Source organism: Eulemur rufifrons, chromosome 2, assembly GCF_041146395.1.
Source record: "Eulemur rufifrons isolate Redbay chromosome 2, OSU_ERuf_1, whole genome shotgun sequence".
NCBI classification, from domain to species: Eukaryota; Metazoa; Chordata; class Mammalia; order Primates; family Lemuridae; genus Eulemur; species Eulemur rufifrons.
In genome coordinates, this window is record NC_090984.1 from 85139941 (window position 1) to 85161618 (window position 21678).

Sequence of the window (21678 nt, forward strand, 5' to 3'; positions counted from 1 at the left end):
CTTTTATTTTCTTTATAGTGCTCTTCTATAGTTTCAACATTTTGCACCATGAATGTGAATAGATTATGATCAGAATTTTAAACTCTGGTTTTTTAAAACCCTATCATTGTCAAAGGTCCATTTCTAGGATTCTTGTTATTCTTCATTTTGAAGGAAAGAAAAGAAGGGTGGTGCCCTAGAGCTGGCCAGGACATCCGAACAGAGGAAAAGAAGAAAACAATTCTGAGTGAGGTGGGAGTGTCCCCCCAAGAGCACAGGCTGCCCTACCAGTGTGCCACTATTCTGAGGCCCTACCAGTGTGCCACTACCAGGCCCTTGGAGAATCAGGGTGCCCAGAAGTTGTCCTTCTCTGAGACCCTGCCAGTGAGGGCAGTGGTCTCCCTTCCCCTTGGAAGAATCTAACCCAGCTGTCTCTACACCAATCCAGGCAATTCAGCTGACACTGACAGTTTCAGAAACGGGCAAGTGCATAGACCTGCAGCCAGATGTGATTAGCAACTCACCCATCACCCAGAAGGTCAGCAGAGCTGCAGAGACGCTCAGCTTGGGGCGAACTCACCCTCTGGAAGTCATTCCAGCAGCAAGACCAACGTGAGTCATAAAAGAACCATCCAAGGAAAAGCACATATTCAACCAAGCAAGTGATGTCCCTCCAAAGAAATGGGCGCCCTTTAACACACTGACTGCCACACTAGAAAAAAATTTTTTCCCTGGGGCCACAGTGTTTCATTAAAACAGAATGATCCTTTCTAATTTGTTATTATTGTTTTCTGTGTGTGAGTGATATGCAACTCAATCCACATTTTTAGAATTAAATTGTCAATATTAATTTTAACAATAAGAACATCAACAAGTAAGATTTTTCATGAACCAACTGCAGGGTTTTGCTTCACAAGGTCCTGAGCTCAAAACTAGCGTGAGTTAAACACAACTCACATGGCAGTCAGTGTGTTAAATATGGCCAGCATCTCCTTGAGTGGAAATGGTGGCAGGGGGGACAGAAATCATGCAGCTTTTGATTTAACTTAGGAATGAAAACACTTGACAAAAATAGTGATATGAAAAGTGGCCACCAGGACCTCAGCACCACAGCACACTTACAGGAAACAGATCATAGCTCACAGCTACGTGAGATTTGCAAAGTACAACAAAATGGGATGTGTTGGTGGCTTAACTATTGAATGCCAACATTTAAACTCAACCATTTGTTAAAACAAAAGACCACATTGGAATCTGACCCTTGCTCGGTGGAGGGTTTCCTGGCATGACGCGCATCATCCTCTCTGTGAGGGTGGTACCCAGGGAGACGGGGGATACAGGCAGACCAGGGGCCAGCCTGCAAGTGCCTGCAGGTCACTCCTGTTCTAGCAGAGCACAGCTCTTCCCCGGGAGAGGGGTCCAAGCCTGCGGCAAGCCCGCAAAATGCAAAACATATTCTTGATTATGGAAAGTTTATTTGGAAACGTCCCCAATCTGAAAGTCCTTGTCCCCTTTGGCTATAGCCTTGTCTCCCATCACACCAAATGCCAGAAGGCAGTTCTGGAATTTTCCTCCACATTCTTCTGTTTAGTGTGGACTGGGACTGCTTAGGCCAGATTATCACTAGCTACCAGCAGGTGAAGCTCAGGCTGCCCTCAGACCTGGACAGGACGGACACACCCACTGTGCTGCAGGCGCTTCCCTCCAGGTGGCCGATAAGCCCCACACTCTTGTCACCATGCAGAAGTGATGTAAGGCCCAACCCACCTGAATGAGTCTTGGAAAACAGTCTTCAGCACTGTAGAGAACATGTGATTAAAGACGTGAATTAAAGAGGAGGCATTTCACCCTCCCAACCCACCCCAGGAGCCCAGAGCAGAGCCGGTAGAGGGTGTCCTCTCAGACAGGGGAGCTGGGGAAGACCCACGGGCTCCAGATGCCCCAACCCTCTGACCACACAGCCCCAGCACAGCTAGGGGGTTTCAGGAGAGCTACCCCGGGACTGTGACTTACAAGCTCTGTCCTTCCCTAAGTGTGCCTCACTCTCCAGGGCTGGGCCCTCAGGCTCCACTCTCTGTGGGTCCATGAGGAGCTGAACTCTGAAATGGACACAGATGGTCTGACTGGAGAGAAATGGGAAAACCCACTCCAGGTCCAGCTCGGCGGTCCAAGCATCCCGTGGGCCAGGAGCCCCACCCGTGGCTCTAGGGCCCTGCTGTAGGAAGAGAAAAGCCCCTTGAAGACAAAACTGCTCTGAGGGACGAATGGCCAGGAATGGCCCCAGCATATATCTGTGGTGCCACATGTCCCTAAGCAGCATCCCCAGGCAGAGTGAAGCCAACAGTCGTAAGCAAACACCTCCTCAGTCCTGGTGAGGAACACGGAGATGAATTAAACCAGGTCCCTCATGGCCCAGGGCGAAGGGGTCCAGGGAGGCAGGACGGCAGTCTCTGATCTCCCCACTTCTATCAGCTGTGAGGCTGTGGGTCTCCAGTACACACCCATATACAAACACACGTGTCTACACGCACACATGCCCCTTGCATCTAGGAAGGGAAATTCTATCTCTTGCTCATAATGAAGTTACCCTATTTTCTGACCTTAAAAAGGAACAGCAGGTTTCTTCTGAAGGTTTCAAACCTTATTAGCCACAGTGGGAAATGATGCTTTAATGGGGCTGCGTGGTCTCGGCCTCGGGTGTCTGTGTACACAGCCATATTACTTAGCAACACCGTAGCCGTTTAGGTTTAATTTCCTAGCTTGCCTGATAAGGAGGCTGCAAATGTGATCTGTGATGCTGCAAGCTGGGCAAACTCACAGGGCTATTAGATGAGTCACTGGGTGATCCAGGCCACTGTGCCGAGCTCTGCAGAAGAAGAGAAATTAACTCTGATTTGTGGGGCTGATACTGCGGACACAATTTTCTAAGCGTCTGGGTGCTGTGCTTCCATCGCTCCTGCTTTCTGGTTTGGTGCCGTCATTCATTAGGGGAAGCTTCGCTCACCTCACAACCCCTGTTAGAATCATCTCCCAGCTTTCTGAAACCCTCATGCAAACTCAAAGCCCAGCAAGACCAGATGCCAGGTAATAATAATAATAATAACCATAACAACAGCAACAACAATAATAGCTAACATTTTTGAATAGCTAGTAATCACTATTCTAGTGTTATACATAAATTATGTCTGTTAAATTCCTAACCATCCCAGGAGGCAGGTGCTACTATTACTCCTATTTTCTAGTGAGGACACCAGGGCACAGTGAGGACAGCAGCCAGCTGTAAGACAACAGAGGGCAAGGGACAGGCCCACTGAGAGCAGGGCACACCCTGCCAAAGGGCGTTGCTATCATTCAGCACCAGCCAGCGTTACCATAGCTTTCACTTCTCTAAAAGAAGCAGGAAATCCAGATTTTTATATAAAAGCACATGAGTTTTGAACATCAGCAATTCCACTGTTTCATCAATATTGTGGGAACCAAGTCAAACAAGTCTGCTGGCCAGATTCAGCCCGTGGGCCACTGGTTTGCAGTCTCCTCCTTATTAGAGCAAGTGGGCATGTTCACCAATAAATACACTCCAGTTTTATATCTTTGCTTCTGTGCGTCCCGGGTGTCCTGGCCCTTTGGTCCTCCCTCCCTCCAGCTGCATCCCTCTGAGAGCCTCGAGGGTAGCTCCATTCTTTCACTTGCTCAGGCTACAATTCTCAGGGTCATCTGTGGCTTCTTTACTTTTCCCAGGCTGCAGGTGCAATCTGTCAACAGATCCTGTCTGCTCTGGCTTTAAAATGTATGTACAATCCCTCCCTTCTCACACCTGCACCACAACTACCCTGGTCCGAGCCACCATCACCTCTTACCTAGACATTTTGAGCCGCCAGCTGTCCTCACTTTCTCTCTTACCCCCTCTCACCAGAACAGCCCAGGCACCACTGTAAAACCTAAGTCGCATCCCGCCACTTCTCTGCTCAACCCCCTGCAATGGCTTCCATCCTACCCAGTTACATACAGTTGGTGTCCTAAACAGCCCACAAGGCCCTCCATGACCTGGTGCCCCTCCCACCTACCCTGCCCTCCCTGCACTACGGACACACGGCTTCCTCCTTGCTGTTCCCCAAATACACCAAATGTGCTCCAGCCTCAGGCCCTGGGTACGCACAGCTCCCTCTGTAATTCTCCCCACAGGTATCTTTTTGACTCTTGTCCTCTATGTGCTCTGTTCAGTCTCCACCTAATTAGAAATATCTTCCTGGACAACTTATCTGAAATAGCAATCTCCCCATCACTCCCCCTCCCCTTGCCCTTAGCACGTATCACTTCAACACGCCACACATTTATCTGTTTTTGGTCTCTTCTCCTCCAGTGGGGATGCATGCACCATAAAAGTAAAGAATTTGTTTTCTTCTCTGCCCTGTCCCTGCTGTCTAGAGCTGTGCCTGGTACATAGCCAAAATTCATTAAATATTTGTTAAATAAATTAAAGAATGACTGGTACACACAATGGTTCCTTATGACAGACTGCTCTATTCTCCAACTGTTGCACACATCTTGGCCTCATTTTTTTTCCCTCTTCACTCTGTAAGCACCCGACAGATAGGAGTACTCCCCACTAGCTATTATCACCTCCACCATGGCCACTGCTCAACTACATGCGCTCAGTATGCTGCCTGATTGATTACTAGCTGGAAAAAAAACTTCCTGCTGTGTCAAATAGTAACTTGTGGTTAGTGAGCATCTTGCCCTTAATGGATACAGCAACAGCTCAGTCATGACCCTGATGAATTTTATAATTATTCTTGATAAGACATGGCAGGTTTTGTGTGAGGGTGGAACATTTTAATCCTTAATTATAAGACTAGATAAAAGTGCTTTACTCATTCACCTACAGAATTTGTGTATTCACTTGCCCTTATTTTTATTTCTGTATTTATTTGAAAACTCATATATCCTGGGAAGGTAGGTATGGTTCAGTTCTTAATATTTCCTCCACATAGGAAGGAACAGAGAAATATAGGCTGAATGATCCCCCCTCCATCCAGGTCCTGCATAAAATCTGGACAGAGCTGGAATGATCTGGCACAGGTTTCCTCCATGGATACCATGGGTCCCCCTCTACCCAGCACAGCATGATCCCCTCTCAGCAGGATCCAGACATGCCTCACTCTGGGGCAGGATGTTCCTTGATTAGCCCTGGATCCTCATCCTTTCTTGGCCACCAAATGCTCCAGCTCAACAAGAGGGTAAGCCAGGATGCCAGGATGGCACTTCCCAAAGCTGAAGCTTACTCATGAAGGGAGCACAGCCAAGAAGCCAATAAAACACACCCATGCAAGAGAGGGAAACGCTTCCATCTAGAAGTTCCAACCCTAAAGCCAAAAGAAGAAGATCTGTACAGAGGTGTAGCCCAATTCAAAGCAATGGATGGGAGATGTAATTGGGCCATTACTTATTTTCTGAGGGACCCAGCACATGAAAAAGCATCTCCATTTGATGACCTCTGTATCTCAGAGTCTTGCTCTCTCAACATCTTTTCACTATTGTCACATAACTTTAAGGTCGATATATTTCCTTGAAAGTTTGTTGCAAAGGTACTACTTTTGGCAAACATTTTCATCACTACCCTCTCACCTTCAGCTACCCTTCTGAGGATGTGATAGGATATTATCATGGGAGTTTCCACAGCCTTGCCTCCCCCTCCAGCAGGACAAAATGAAGCCCACAATTGCCAGTCTAATTTCCCCTCCACCTTCTCTCTCCTAAAGTGGAGGATCCTTTCTTCTGAAGAGAGACAAGTCAAGTGACATAACAGAGGAATGGGGGAGGGGAGTGAGAGAGAGGCAGCAGTAAGTGGTATTAGCGCAGAGCTTGAATTATAGAAAGGGATGTTCTGGGGCAGCTGGAGGTATGATGGAAGTGGTAGACAAAGGCATAGTTTTAAAGAAATCTAAGCAGGAGTGACATGAGCAAGATGACAGAATAAGAAGCCCTGGACTTTCCTTCCCCTCACAACATACTGATTCAGTAATAATTCAAAGATAAATTCCTTTTTTGAGAGATCCAGAAACTAATTGAAAGGCTAATGGATCCCAGGCAAATATGAAACCAAATTCACTGAAGCCAGTGGGGAGACTTAGGGTACCCTTTTGCCAGAATTCCTACCATTGGCCCAGAGCCATATGACCAGGAAGAGACTCTCCTACCTTCTAAATTCTCCCAGGGAGAGGAAGGTGTTTGTTCACATGTCAAGCACCCTAACTTTACTGAGGGGGCTCTCTAGATGTCTGCCAGTTTTGGAATTCTGATGGGTTCATCACAGTCTAGCCTCCTGGAGGAGAATGAAGATGGCAGTTTGGACTGGTAGATGCCAAAGGTTACCAGTGCTCCTCCATGCTTAACACAGAATGAGTGTACAAAAATCCCAGCTCCCAGCTTCCCCCTGGAGAGGGAAAGAGTTGATTCATGCATCCAATGCCCTAAGTTTTCCATGGCTGCCAAAAAAAAAAAAAAAAAAAAAAAGCTGGCATTCATCTTACTAGCCTAGGGGTTCTGATGGGTTTGGCACAGACTAGCCACCTGGGGGAAAACAAAGGTGGCAATTTGGACTAGCGGATGCCATAGCTGTCCCCCACCCCTCAGTTCAGCACAGAATGAGGAGACAAAAACCACAGTTACCTGATTCTCATTAGGGAGGGAAAGAGTTGGTAGAGGTCCCCAGAATATCTGGTTGGGCTGATTGGTGTATGAATCTTTGGTCAGGCTGTTTCTCCTGTAAGACACCAATCTTTGGAGATGGGGAAAGGTGCCTGCTTTGCCTAATGCACAGATACCAACACAGAGTGTCAAGGAAAATAAAGAATCAGGCAATGATGTTTCAAACAAAGTAACGAGATTTAAGTTTTCAGAAATTAACCCTAATGAAATGGAGTTATATGATTTAACTGACAGAGAATTCAAAATAACTATCAAAAAGTTGCTGAGGCCAAGAGATCAATGCATGAATAAAGTGAGAATTTCAACATAGACAGAAAATATCTGAAAGTATTAAACAGAAAAAATGGAGATGAAGAATATAACATTGAAACTGAAAAATTTTCTAGAGGGACTCACCAGCAGACTAAATCAAGCAGAAGAAAGGATCAGCAAACTCAAAGACATGTCATGGAAATAATTCAGTCAAATTAAGAAGAAAAAGCAATGAAAAAGAGTAAAGAAAGCTGATGGGACTTATGGGACACCATCAAGCTGACTGTTGGATGCATTATGGGAGATCCAGAAAGAGAAGAGAGAGAAAAATGAGTAAAAAAACTTACTCAAATATTTGAGTAAAAAACTTACTCAAATAAATAATGGCTGAAAACTTCCCAAATCTGGGGGAAGGAAATGAACATCAAGATCCAAGAAGCCCAAAAGACACCAAATAAGATGAATTCAAAGAAATCCATACTGAGATACATTATAATCAATTTGTCAAGTCATAGAGATTTTTGAAAGAGCAAAGGAAAATAACTTGTAACATACAAGGGAACCTCTACTAGATTATCAGTGGAATTTTCAACAGAAACCTTGCAGGCCAGAAGGGAGTGGAATGATATAGTCAAAGTGCTGAAAGAGAATACTACCAACTAAGAATACCCAACAAAACTGTTCTTCAAAAATGAAGGAGACACAACATACCAAAGCCTGGGGGATATAGAAAAAGCAGTGCTAAGAGGGAAGTTATAGCAAAAAAAACTGACATCAAAAAAACAGAAATATTTCAAAAAAACAATCTAATGATGTACCTCAAGGAACTAGAAAAGAATAAACCAAACCTAAAATTAGCAGAAGAAAGGAAATAATAAAGATCAGAACAGAACTAAATGAAATAGAGGCTTAAAAACAAAACAAAGGATCAACAAAATGAAAAGTTGCTTCTTTGAAAAGACAAACAAAATTGACAAACTGCCAGCTAGCCTAACCAAGAAAAGACCCAAATAAACAAAATCAGAAAGAATGGTTCAACATATGAAAATCAATTAATGTGATACAACATATTAACATAATAAATGACAAAAATCCTATGACCATCTCAATAGATGCAGGAAAAGCATGTGACAAAATTCAACCTTTCATGATAAAAACTCTCAACAAACTAGGAATAGAAAGAAATTACCTTAACATAATAAAGGCCATATATGAAAATCCCATGGCTAACATCATACTCAGTGCTGAAAAACTGCAAGCTTTCCTCTAAGATCAGGAACAGGACAAGGATGCCCACTCTTGCCGCTTCTATTCAACATAATTTGGGAAGTCCTAGCCAGAGCAATTAGACAAGAAAGAGAAATAAAAGTCATTCATTCAAATCAGAAAGGAAGAAGTTAAATTGTCCCTATTTTAAGACAGCATGATCTTATATACAGAAAATCCTAAGGATCCATAAAAAAGCCATTAGAACTAATCAATAAGTTCAGTAAAATTGCAAAATACAAAACCAACATACCAAAAATTAATTGCATTTTTATACACTAATAACAAACTATCTGAAAAGGAAATGAGGAAAACAATCCCATTTATAATAAAACCAAAAAGAATAAAACACTTAGGAATAATCTTAAAGAAGGAAGTGAAAGACTTATTTACTGAAAACTATAAAACTTGAAAATTACTAATGAAGACACAAACAAATGAAAAGACATCCCATGTTCATGGATTAGAAGACAATGTTGTTAAAATGTCCATACAACCCAAAGCAATCTACAGATTCAGTGTAATCCCTATCAAAACCCCAATGGCATTTTTATAAAAATAGAAAAACAATTCTACAATTCATATGGAACCACAAAAAAAACCCCACAAATAGTCAAATCAATCTTTAGAAAGAATAATAAAGCTGAAGACATCATACTACATAATAAAGGAATACTAAAATAGTATTTTCTATTACTCAAGCCTTTTGATGTTAGCTGCTGCCAGTGTTACATATACATGTAATATTCAATCTCATAACAAGCACCACCTAACACAGTGCCTGACAAAAGTAATGACTCAATCAATATTTTCTAAATAATAAGTGTTTTCACTTAATAAATCAGGAATATTTTTTCACATTTTAATGACAGTGGTATTCATTCCATCATATGGACATACCATGATTTATTTCCTACTGGATATTTAAGTTATTTCAATTTTTTAATATTGAAAACAACTCTAGAATAAACATCTTCACAGATATGTAGGTGCACGCACATCTACCTTGATTCCCTCACATTCTGTCTTTTTGGAAACACCACCCTTGACATCGGGCATGGCCATCTCTCATGGCTCCCTTAGTCCTGATTGTGGATGGTCTTTGGGGAGTTGTCTTCTCTCCAATCTCCTCACTCTTCACCCTCTCCTTGGCTGACCTCAGCTATGTGAGCTTCAGCGAGTATGCAGCTGACTTTCAAATCCCCACCTCCAGCCCAGACCTCTCTCATAAGCATTGACTCATTACTAGATGTCTCCACTTGGGTGTCCCACAGAGACCTCAATGCACATGTCTGAAACCAAAGGCCCCACTGCCCCCACTTACCTCCCAACACTCCCAAATGCCTTATTATCATGACCTTGTGATAACTGCTGCAGTGATTCCCAGACACCTGATCCCCCAAACTGGGGGTTGTCCTGGGCTAATCTTCACCAAGTTGTGGACAAGCTCTTTAGGTTCTACCTCTTAAATCTCTCTGCTGTCCCCTCTTCTCAGCCTCCACTGCCACTGACTCAGTTCCAGCCTCATTATCCCCCCTTAATTAATGTAGTAGTTCCCTAAGTTGTGCATCCTCCAACTCTGATTACAACCTACACTCCCCACTTGAAATCCTTCCACCAGATTTCCACAGCTTGAGAATCAGCTCTGGGGCAGGGCATATGTGGAGTCTTTTGTGATCTGGCCTCTGCCTATGTCTTCAGCCCTCTGTCTCCAGTACTTCCCTCTACACAATGGGATCCACATATATTAGAGCTTTTTATCCAATGTGCTTCCAATATTTGTTTGCATTACATGCATCCCACCCTAGACTTAAGGACAGGGCTGTCTCATTCATCTTTACACTCCAACATGCAGCACAGTTAAACCTCAGGGAACAAAATCTTAATAAAGCCACTTAGGGGAAGATCTATGTTTTCCCATCAATGGCAACTATTGGTGACAAGGAAGGATGCTGTGGTGCTATCTCCTGGGCAGTCTTCCCTCACACCTGGGACTCACCTGGTCTGGTCACCTGTGGGGGAGACAGGACCTCACATCCATAAGTCTCCTTTTTGTACAGTCCCTCAGAAGCTTCTGATGTTAAGGGCCCAATTCAGCTTTCCTGGAACAAAGAGGACCCAAGTCTACATTCATGACCTCCTTTATTATTTCTCTCTGTGTAATGAAATTTCTAACAATGAGGTACCCACTGAAATATAGCTTCATTCACAGGGATGTTTCTATACTCAGACAGTAAAAATCAATGAGACTAGGGGAGGGGAAGAGGAGAAACATGAAGTTTAACCCTTTAGAGCCCATCAAGACCTTGAAGCCTTCCAAGACATGATTTCCTTCATTGTGAGTGCTGGGGGAACTGATGCTTACCTACTTATGTAAATTTCTCTTTGCAGCCCAGATGGTTGGAGCTCTTTGCAATGCATGGGAGGGAACCACACAAATGTGTTAGATCTGGAGCAGGGGTTTGCAAATTATGGCCTGCTGGCCAAATCCTACCTACCATCTGTTTTTGTATGGTCCATAAGCTAGGAATGTTTTTCACATTTTTTAATGAATAAAAAAAAATAAAAGAATATTTCAGGACACACAAAAATTGTGTGAAATTCAAATTTCAGTGTCCATGAATAAAGTGATATTGGAACACAGTCACATTCATTCATTTACATGTTGTCTATGGTGGATTTCACACTACCATGGCCGAGTTAAGTAGTTATAAGAGAAATCGTGTGACCTGCAAAGTCATTTCACTATAAGGCACTTTCCAGAAAAAATTTGCCAATCCCTGATCTAGAGCACCAAAGGCCTGTGACTTACAGAGAAATAAAGATACAAAAATTCAGATCAAATAAGTTTAGATGGAAGCAATGAGTCCTTTATTTTATCTAAGAATTCATACACAGTCATGACAGTTTGGTCAGCAACAGACTGCATATACATGGGTGGTCCCATATGATTATAATATCCTATTTTTACTGTACCTTTTCTATGTTTAGGTATTTTTAGAGACACAAATACTTTCCATTGTATTACAGTTGCTTACAGTATTCAGAACAGTCAAGTGCTCTACAGGTTTATAGCCCAGGAGCAATAGGCTGTACCCTATAGCCTAGGTGTGCGGTGGGCTGCACCAACTAGGTCTGTACCCTGTAGCCCAGGTGTGTGGTGGGCTCACCAACTAGGCTGTCCCCTGTAGCCCAGGTGGGCGGTAGGCTGCATCAACTAGGCTGTACCCGACAGCCTAGGTGTGTGGTAGGCCACACCAACTAGGTCTGTGGAAGTGCACTCTATGCTGTTTGCACAACAACGTTCTCAGAATGTTATGCAATACATGACTATACTTCACTTTTACCTTTTTCTCCCAAAATATCACTTTAGTTGTAACATTCAAGGATATTTCAAATAATCATTAGACACTATACTTACCCTTATTCTCTTGGCTCCATATATGTAGATAAAGTTATAGATACATTGTTCACTTTTAACCAAATAAATACAGGCACCTAATTTTCTAAAAAATCAAGTAGTGACAGACAGAAGGCTTATAATTTAAGCAAATGTCCCTTGTCTTACTTCTTCCCGGCTCCTCACTTAAATACTTATAAGTCTTTTTGCTGTTTCTTCTGGTAGTTACTTAACTAAAAATTGTGCTTAAGTTGCTCTTTTTTTCCAGTTTTGTTTTGTTCTGTTTTTTAGAGACAGAGTCTCGCTATGTTGCCCAGGTTGGCCTCAAATTCCTGGGCTCAAGGGATCCTCCCACCTCAACCTCCCAAGTAGCTGGGACTCCAGGTGTGCACCACCACACACAGGCTCACATTCTTCCCCACGCTTTATTGATTGATCAATTCAGATGTTACGTAAACTGTGTAAGAAGTTATCTCACAATTTTTAGTTAACTCAGTAATCAGTGCTCACATCACGATTGTGTAAACATTTATTGCCACAGAGACAAGTGGTAGCCCATAGTTACCTTTCTAACTTATACTCCTTTTTGTTTTGTTCCATGTGTTTGAAGGCTTTAGAAGGGGAACTCTGAGTCCCAGTACCATCGGAAGTTCTAGCTCTCCAACAATGATCTTCCCCAAACTCAGGGCATTATCAGAGCAAGTACATGTCTACAAAATAGGTTATGCAGCACGGATATTGCTTTCAAAATAAATGGTCTGTTCACAATGACAGGAACTCGGGTCTAAACTTCCCTTCCAAGGCTTAATACTTCAGTGTGGCTCTTACAGAAGGCAGAGCTTAGGCTTCTTGCTTCCAGTCCTAAGGGCAAGAGTAGGAAAAAGGTGAGGCCGGCAGTTCTGCATCCCTCACTCTGTCTGCTTACAGAACACTTTAGCAAAGAACGAATTCCCCCAAACCTTCCTGCTCCAGTCTCTAAAAGTGAAAGAAAATCAAGAACGCCATGAACCCAGGCCACATGTATCCTTAGATGAGACGCTAACTAACACTTCCAAGAATTCTCAGTGAGAACCAACCAAGGGCTCCTGCCCACCCTCAGAACTTTGCTCAGTGCGAGCCCAAGAGATAGAAGCAGACAGTGGATCAGAATCTGATCTACCGCTAGGTGGGAGGATCCTCAAAATCATAACCCAAACCTCACGTGATCATTTCACATACTTCAGGTGTAGAGCTGACCTGTAAGCAAGAGCTTTCTTATTACAACACCACAGTGAATAACCCTACGTACAAATGCCACTTTCACACACAGACAAATGTACCTAGAGGATACATTTCCAAAAGTAGAATTGTTGGGGCAAAAGATATAGGCATTGATTGCTGTTTTAAATAGCATATATATATTACATATAGCGTCTTTTAGAATCTGATCTTTGTTTATACTCTACAATTTCTAGACCCAAAATGTGCATGACTACATGTGTAAAATTAAATTGCATCTTTATGCATGACGTGTGTTCATTTTTCCAGGCCAATTAGAGATTGATCATAAATTGTATTTCTTACCAAAGTACCTCCCCACACTCTTTGTGACTGAGTACAGTGCCTTCTAAATTGAACCTGTCACCTACCACTCTACCCTCATACTGCTGGCTGCATCCTGTCTATTCCAAAGTCATCCTCCACACTGGTGTCCATAATCTCCTCAACTCCAACTTCAGCAATGCTCTCCCTTTAGCAGAAATGTTGCCTTATAACAAAAGGCAGATCCATGCTGACTTCACTATAGACCAGTGAGAATTCTGACTCCACCAAAGGAGCCAGCCTGCATGCCAGTGGCAAGCATAAACAACATGCTCGTTTCTGAGAGAAAGAGAGATTGAGAGGGACTCTCCTCCAAGAGATTACCTTCACTCAAAGAAAATCAAATCATTTTTCATTAACTGTACTTAGGAAATGGCCGGGCAGATGGCTGACATTTGTAATCCTAGCACTTTGGGAAGCCAAACCAGGAGAAGTGCTTGAGGATAGGAGTTTGAGACCAGCCTGGGCAACTTAGCAAGACCCTGTCTATATAAAAAGTTTAAACATTAGCTGGGCATGGTGGTGCATGTCTATAGCTCCAGCTACTTGGGAGGCTGAGGCAGGAGGATCACCTGAGCCCCCAGGAGTTTGAGGTTGCAGTGAGCTGTGATTCAGTCACCGTACTTCAGCATGGGTGATAGAGTGAGGCCCTGTTTCAAAAAAAAAAAAAAGAAAAGAAAAGAAAAGAAAAGGTAAGTATCCTCTGATTTAATAAAATCCCTTTTAGAGATAACTTATAATTTTAGTGAATGTCTTCCAATCTGCTCTTAGCCAGATACACTTATTAAGCAAATTACTATTGCCTCAACCCCACAGGTCGTGTTTCTAAAAGTTAGTATAGCTTTGTTCAAGATAGAAGTCTATAAGCTTATTGCATTTGGCAGCTTCAGTGATTTGATTTCTGCTGAAAACAATGTTTTGAAGTATTTGACAATCAGAGAAATGAAAGAAACATCTGCCCCATTCCTTCTCAGAGAATATTTACAATACACTTTGAGACCACAATTGATAATAAATGTAATAAAAGACTTTACCATAAAGCTAGGCAGTAAAAATTATGTCCACCTGGTAATATATTTTAAAAATAATACTCAATGCTGGTAGGATAGTGTGAATTAATCATACTTTGCCAGGCAGTAATTTGGAATACGTATCAAGAGTCTTTCTAAAATGTGAAGGGGCTGACGGTGAGTGGTGTGGTTATAATCTGACAGATCCTGCAGTATCGGAACTGCTCCGCGTCTGGACTGTGGCGGTGGATACACAGACCTACACAAGTGACACAGTTGTAAAGAATGGAACACACACACCCAAGTGAGTACAAGTAAAACTGGAAAAATCTGAATGAGATCAGTGTACCGTAACAATGTCAATATCCTGGCTGTGTCCCATAGTCTGGCTAAATGTCAGCCTTGGGGGAAGCCTGGCCAAGCATACGAGTGAACTCTGTGTGTGGTCTTTCTGACAACTGCATGTGAACCTACAATTATCTTAATAAAAATTTCAGTGCAAAACTGTGAACCTGCCAAGATAAATGATGTGCAAAGTTACCCATAGGTAAAAGAAGAAATTAATTTGTGTACTATAAAATGTTAGCTATAAGAGAGTTATAATATAAGAGGAGATCTGCACATTGCGGAGGCCAGGAGGTGTAAATAGCTCAGCGGAGGCCATCCACTCTTATTACTTAAGGGAGGGGACGAGAGGGGCGTGACTTTTTGGTCCCAATAAATCTGTACCAAGAACCCTATCCTTTAGAAATAAAAGATGTCCACTGTAGCATTATTTATAATTAGAAAAAATACTGGAAACAACCTAAAAGTCCATCATTATGCAAATAATCAATACATGTGATATTTATACCATGGAATATCATGTAGCCATTTAATCAAAGATGAAACATAAGATATAACAGCGTAAGATATAAGGGAGGGAGAGGACTGTGTGGACTTTAGAGTATCCAAAGTATTATAAAGGGGGAGAATGCTGGAAAAGCACGCATCAAAGAGTTAATAACAAGCCCTAAAAAGAAATTTCAGACAATCTGGGAAAAGGTCAATGCAGAATGAGTATGATATTATATTAAGTAATTATTGTGAATTTTGGGGGATCCAATAACGTGTGGTTTTTTTTAAGTCTTTACCCCTTATCCATTAGTGATACATACTGAAATAAATACAGAAGAAATGATATGATGTCTGGATGCATTTGCTTTAAATACTCTGGAAGTGTCCATATATTATTTGCATAATTTAAAAAGTAAAATAAAACAAATCTTATTTCTGAACTATACAATGGGTTAACTAGTCTTTTTCTTTATACTTTACTGTATTTTCTAAGTTTTCTATGATAAACAACTACAAGAAAGGACATGGAGGAGGAAAAAAGTAGGATATATTTAGAGACATCAGACCAGAGAAATAAATTATTTATATACAGGTAATTGCAGCACTAATTATATTAACCTGGAGACATTCGCTTTTAAGGGGCAATTTACCTTTAAATTTACCAACTGAGTGGTTGCAGATGCCCTTAACTGTGGATGGTGGAACTGATTGCTCACAGAGTGATCCACGCAGCTGTCCTCCTGCCCGAATTGCCTGGGAATGAGGTTAGCGCTTCCTGGTGGGTTCCGTGGGTCTGAATAATTGTATCTTAGGCTAGTAGCTCTCAACTGAGGGAGCCCACCAGAATAAACAAGGACAAATTTTTTTTCAAAATACAATGACAAATACTGAATAAGTCCCCATAGGGTACAGGCATGTGTATTGTCTAAAGTTCCCTAGGTGATTGGGATGGGCACACATGGTCAAGAATCCCTGACATACATATTCTGTGTGTGTGTGTGCGCGCGCGCGCGCGCTCTCGTGCGTGTGACAGAGAGAGGGAGGGAGAGAGAGAGAGAGAGAGAGCGCGCGCGAGCACGCACTTTAAATATTTTTGGAAGTATATATAACAAGGTGGTAAAAAGGTGGCTTTGGGGACATTTCACTGTATATCCTTTTGTGCTTTTTAAACTTATGCAAATGCATGCATTACCTATTCAAATAAAGTGAAAAGTGAATGAAAATCAAATTTTAAAAGAGCCTCTGTCTTAGACATTTCAGCTTGTCAGAATCCACTTTTCTCCCCCGCCCCCGGCCCCGCGGGGAGCGGCGGCGGCGGCGGCGGCGGCGGCGGCGGGCACATCGGCCGTCAGACCTTGAAGTACTTTGTTTGTGCCAAATCATTACTGCTTGCCACATGAGTCTAAATCATGGAGGATGCCAAGTATGTCCTCTGCAGATGGGAAAAGCGATTATGGCCTGCAAAGGTGTTGGCCAGAACTGAGACTTCAACAAAAAATAAGAGAAAAAAGGAATTTTTCTGGATGTTCAAATACTCTCCCTAGAGGAAAAAATTAAGGTGAAAAGCACAGACGTTGAGGTCCTGAGGAAGTCTTAGATTGAAGCCATTGCCTCCTCCTTAGTCCATTCGACCTCGCAGAACGAGGTTCTTGCTGCACCTCTGGAGGAGCTGACCTACAGAGGATCACTTCGGGTGGCTCTGGATGTTATGAGTGAGAGAGCCAGTCTGAGCCAAGAAGGCTCTTCAAGGACAGTAGGAATGGCTCCATCTCGGAGAGGGAAGCAGCCCGCGGAGCCAGCCCCCTCACTCTGCGATTCGGACTATTCCCCACCTCAGGGGAGGAGGGAGTGTGCACCGCAAAGCCTGTCAGGTCCATCCCCTTGTGAAAAGGACGCCCGGTACAGAGCGAACCACAAGAAGGGGCTCCGGAAAAGTGCACACCCTGGAGGCCTGCTGGCCCCTGCGGCTGGAGATGGTTCTCGGGATGGCAGCGGGGCCAGAGTGCACGGCAGAGATTAGACTCTTGCAAGTAAGAGGGGAAGAAATTCTGCACAGAAGCCCGGCCTGTGCCAGAAGGTACCTTTGACATCAGAGGGAGAAAATGGCAAAGAGAGTGAGAGAAAGGCAGGCGGCTGGACAGCCCTGTCCCCCTCCTGCAGGGTCAAGGAAGATGATCCGTGTGCCAGGGCCGAGGGCCGGGACCCGGGCCTGCCGCTGGGCAGCCTCACGGTGCCCCCGGGCCCTGCGCACTTGGCCTGCTCAGAGGCCGGAGAATGTCCCTCCAAGAGGCTGTGCCTGGATGGCAGCCAGAGGCCGCCAGCCACTCCGCTGGAGATGGGGGCCGAGGGGCCCGAGCTGTCTCCCAGGCAGGGGCTGAGGGAGCGCATGACCCTGCGCAGCGCCGCCAGGCCCAGCCAGCCTTCCCCACACGCTCCCGCTGAGGACACAAGAAGACTCCGTCTTCCGGATTCTAGGAAGCTGGAGGAAGATCTTCAGTCTTCCGAAGAGTCCATGGAGTTCAGTTCCATCAACTCCATCCTGGAAGAAGACGAGGATGATGAGGAGCCGCCGAGAATCCTTTTATATCACGAACCACGTTCATTTTAAGTAGGAATGCTAGTCTGGCTTAAATACCAAAAATACCCCTTCTGGCCAGCAGTGGTCAAGAGCGTCAGGCGGCGAGACAAGAAAGCTAGCGTGCTTTTCATCGAAGGAGACATGAACCCAAAGGGGCGGGGGATTATGGTGTCTCTGAAAAGACTAAAGCACTTCGACTGCAAAGAGAAACAGGCGCTTCTGAACAAGGCCAGAGAGGACTTCGACCAGGCCATCGGCTGGTGCGTGTCCCTCATCACCGACTACAGGGTCCGGTTAGGTTGTGGGTCCTTCGCCGGTTCTTTCCTGGAGTATTATGCTGCCCACATAAGCTACCCCGTGTGGAAGTCTATCCAGCAGGACGCCCTGGGGACCAGGTTCCCACAGCTGAGCCGAGGGGACCCCAAGGAGCCAGAGGTGGACAGCGCCCTGGGACGGAGGCAGCCCTATAGGAAGGTGCTTCCCGATCGCTCTCGGGCTGCCCGTGACCGGGCCAACCAGAAGCTGGTGGAGTACATTGTGAAGGCCCGCGGCGCCGAGAGCCACCTGCGTGCCGTGCTAAAGAGTGGGCGGCCGTCGCGCTGGCTGGAGACCTTCCTGAACTCCAGCCAACCTGTGACCTGCGTGGAGACGTACCTGGAGGACGAGGAGCAGCTGGACCTGGTGGTGAAGTACCTGCAGGGCGTCTGCCAGGAGATGGGCAGCACCGTGCTGACGCGCACCCACGGCGACAGGATCCGGTTCGTCCTGGACGTGCTTCTGCCCGAGCTAAGCTGCTGTCCCCTCTTGCAGGCTATCATCTGCGCGATCTCCGCAGTGGATGCGGTGGACTATAAGACAGCGGAGGAAAAGTACATAAAGGGACCTTCGCTGAGCTACCGGGAAAAAGAAATATTTGATAACCAGCTCTTAAAAGAAAGGAGCCGGCGCTGTCAGTGGTGAGGAGGCTGCTCCGCGGCAGGGGGGTCCCGGCCGGGCCTGCGCCACTGGAGCCCGGGACGCGCCGTCAGGCCCTGATGTTCTTCGGGAAGCAGAGCCCGGGGCTTGCATTTGTGCTGGATCTGTCTACGTTGTCCTGGTTTCCACACTTCTGAACAGCGTTTCGTTAACGTACCAAAAGCCAGTTCTGTTTTCCTGGCACTTTGTGCAAGATGCATTTCCTGAAACGTTTTAAAAGGACAAAAATAGATGGATGGTGTGTCTTTTCTCGTGACTGTACTGTGTGATTAACAAGAAGTGGCGTTTGTTTTCTATGCATCTCGTCTGATATTAAATGGCAGTTTAAAAAAAAAAAAAAGAATCCACTTTTCTTTTGCTAAGGTGGTCAAAGTTCTTAAAGGGGACACATTTTTTTTCAGATGTTTTTGCTAAAAAATACCAGAGAAAGTATCTAATGACTTTGAAAGAACACTAGAAATAAGTATGATAAGATATTAATAGCTATAAGAACTACTCACCACTTTGGAGGCACGTTCTACCATTGGGAAGTACATAAAGTCAGCCTACATGGAAGAGATGAGGGTTTTCACTTTGCAATAAAAGTACAGAATTTCATAAAATATCTCTGATGATAGCAGTTGCCTGGCTCACTTGGGAGAAGAGGTGGAGGTGAGCTTTTCATTAAATATCCTCCGGTGTTGCTTGAATTTTTGTGCTAAGCACATGTTTTACCAGTTTAAAAAATAATGTTTTAAAAAATTTGAGCATTTAAGACTGTGTGACTAGATGGAACTAGAAGGTGACTGACCCATGCTCCTAATTTAAAGTTACTCCCAGCAGCCCCTTTGAGTTCAAGGGGCAAAGGTGACTGCACACATCATCAAATATGTGGGGGGCACAGAGCAACGGGGGCAGCTGGGGGAGTTTAGCCAGTGTGATGGCCAGGGGTGACCTGATGGGCTGGGCCCGCTGGTCCACAGAAGGATCAGCGGTGTAGAGTCCAGGCAGGATCCTCAGCTCTTTAACCCAGTGGTGGGTGATGCCAGTCATTTGATCCTCCCTGACCCAACACACTCACTTATAAAATGGAAATACCCTTCCTTCTAACAACTCTTCCAGATTGGGTGTTGGGGACACGTACACACCCACCCACACTCACACAACATTAAATCTGGAAGATTTATCTTCCATTCCCCAAAAATGCAGGAAACATCAGTTCTCAGGACTCAGGGTTTCACATTGATTTGTAATCTCCTTTTTCTTTTTACAGTATTCTAGTTAAAAAGGCAATGAGAATTCATTGCTGGCCTATCTATACTTCAAGTGCACAAGGCACTTTTTAATTATTTGTTAAATATTAAATTTACAGGATAAGCACTTCGGGAGGCTGAGTTGGGAGGTTCGCTTGAGGCCAGGAATTCAAGACCAGCCTAAGCAAGAGCAACAAAACAAAAAATAGAAAAATTAGCCAGGCATGGTGGCCTGCAGTCCCAGCTACTGGGGAGGCTAAGGCAGGATGATCATTTGAACCCAGGAGTTCGAGGTTGCAGTGAGGTATGATATGATGCCACTGCACTCTAGCCCGGGTGACAGAGTGAGACTCTGTCTAAAAAAAAAAAAAAAAATTTATATGAAAATTCTGTTAGCATTTTCAAGCATTGACATAAGTCACTCTCCTGCCATCCTTTCATTATAAGGTGATTTTGACAACTGTTAAACAGGAGAAGATCAGATAAGATTTGAATAAAGACTTCAAGTTCATAGGCTCCATGCTCATAGGCAAGCCCACTTTCACAAACACCCAGAAATGAGACTCTAGGGGGGAATTTTGCTCTCAGTTGTCCTTGGGTTGGTTAAAGGTACTTACCAAATGATGGATATAAAATAATTCTATGGTCTCTGTTACTCAGAATGATTTAAAACTGATTTTTTTTTTTTGTTGTTGAGACAGAGTCTCACTTTGTTGCCCAGGCTAGAGTGAGTGCCGTGGCGTCAGCTTAGCTCACAGCAACCTCAGACTCCTCGGCTTAAGCGATCCTACTGCCTCAGCCTCCCGAGTAGCTGGGACTACAGGCATGCGCCACTATGCCCGGCTAATTTTTTCTATATAGATTTTTAGTTGTCCATATAATTTCTTTCTATTTTTAGTAGAGACGGGGTCTCGCTCTTGCTCAGGCTGGTCTCGAACTCCTGACCTCAAGTGATCCACCCGCCTTGGCCTCCCAGAGAGCTAGGATTACAGGCGTGAGCCACCGCGCCCGGCCTAAAACTGATTTTTATTTACTAGTTTTTCTTTTTTCTATTCAGTTTATCCCTTGGTTTTAGAAGTAAAACGGCCTTGCAAAGGGAAAACTCTCCATAAAGAAATTTACCAATCTGGATAGAATATGACTATAAATGTCACTGAACACATAATGGGAAACCCCACAAAGAGATAAATTAGGGAAAAAAATCTCATTGTCTATTTGTTCAGCCCATGTTCTAACAGGAAGGGATCCAGGAAAAGGAGGGAGGAGAAGAAGAAACTCACATGCTAAAATCAGGAGAAAATCAGCAGCCGGAAAGGAAGCTTTCGCACGTGCCCAGACATTTCACCACAGGACTCTCTCAGCACAGCCTCCTCCGCGCTCACCAACAGTCAAACCACGTCTCTCCAGGCAGCACAGCCAGTTCCAGAAGTTAAAGGATTTCTCAAAAGGTCAGAGTTGTGGACACATTGCTCAAAACAAACAGAAGAATGTAGAAATCAGAGGAAAAGCGGGCAGAGGCATTAGGGCTGTGTTGTTGCATGTGCCAGAGTTATCCGACAGGACCTGCAAGCAAGTCATCGCTACCCCACCGGGGAGGGAATAAAAGAAGCTGCTCAAACACGAGACCTGGCGTGTCACTTCCCTCCCTGCCCTGTGTCGGCCAGAACCTGATATTCTTTCTCAGAGGGTCATGGAAATGTAACCAAAAAAGTCAGGAATGGGGGAAAGCCCGGCACTCCTACCGCCCAACCCGAATCTTGGAAATCCCCAGGGATGGGCCCTCAAAGTGATGTCAAGTCTCCCATCTTAACCAAAATCTTGGCAGCCAAGGAACCTACCAAGCGGAAGCCAAAGAAGCTA

The 21678-nt window shown here is 44.3% G+C and overlaps 1 pseudogene; it reads left to right on the plus strand.

Moving 5' to 3' along the window:
• The first annotated feature begins 16430 nt into the window (after positions 1 to 16430).
• On the plus strand, positions 16431 to 18900 carry LOC138380338 (PWWP domain-containing DNA repair factor 3A pseudogene; annotated as a pseudogene).
• Positions 18901 to 21678: the final 2778 nt, after the last annotated feature.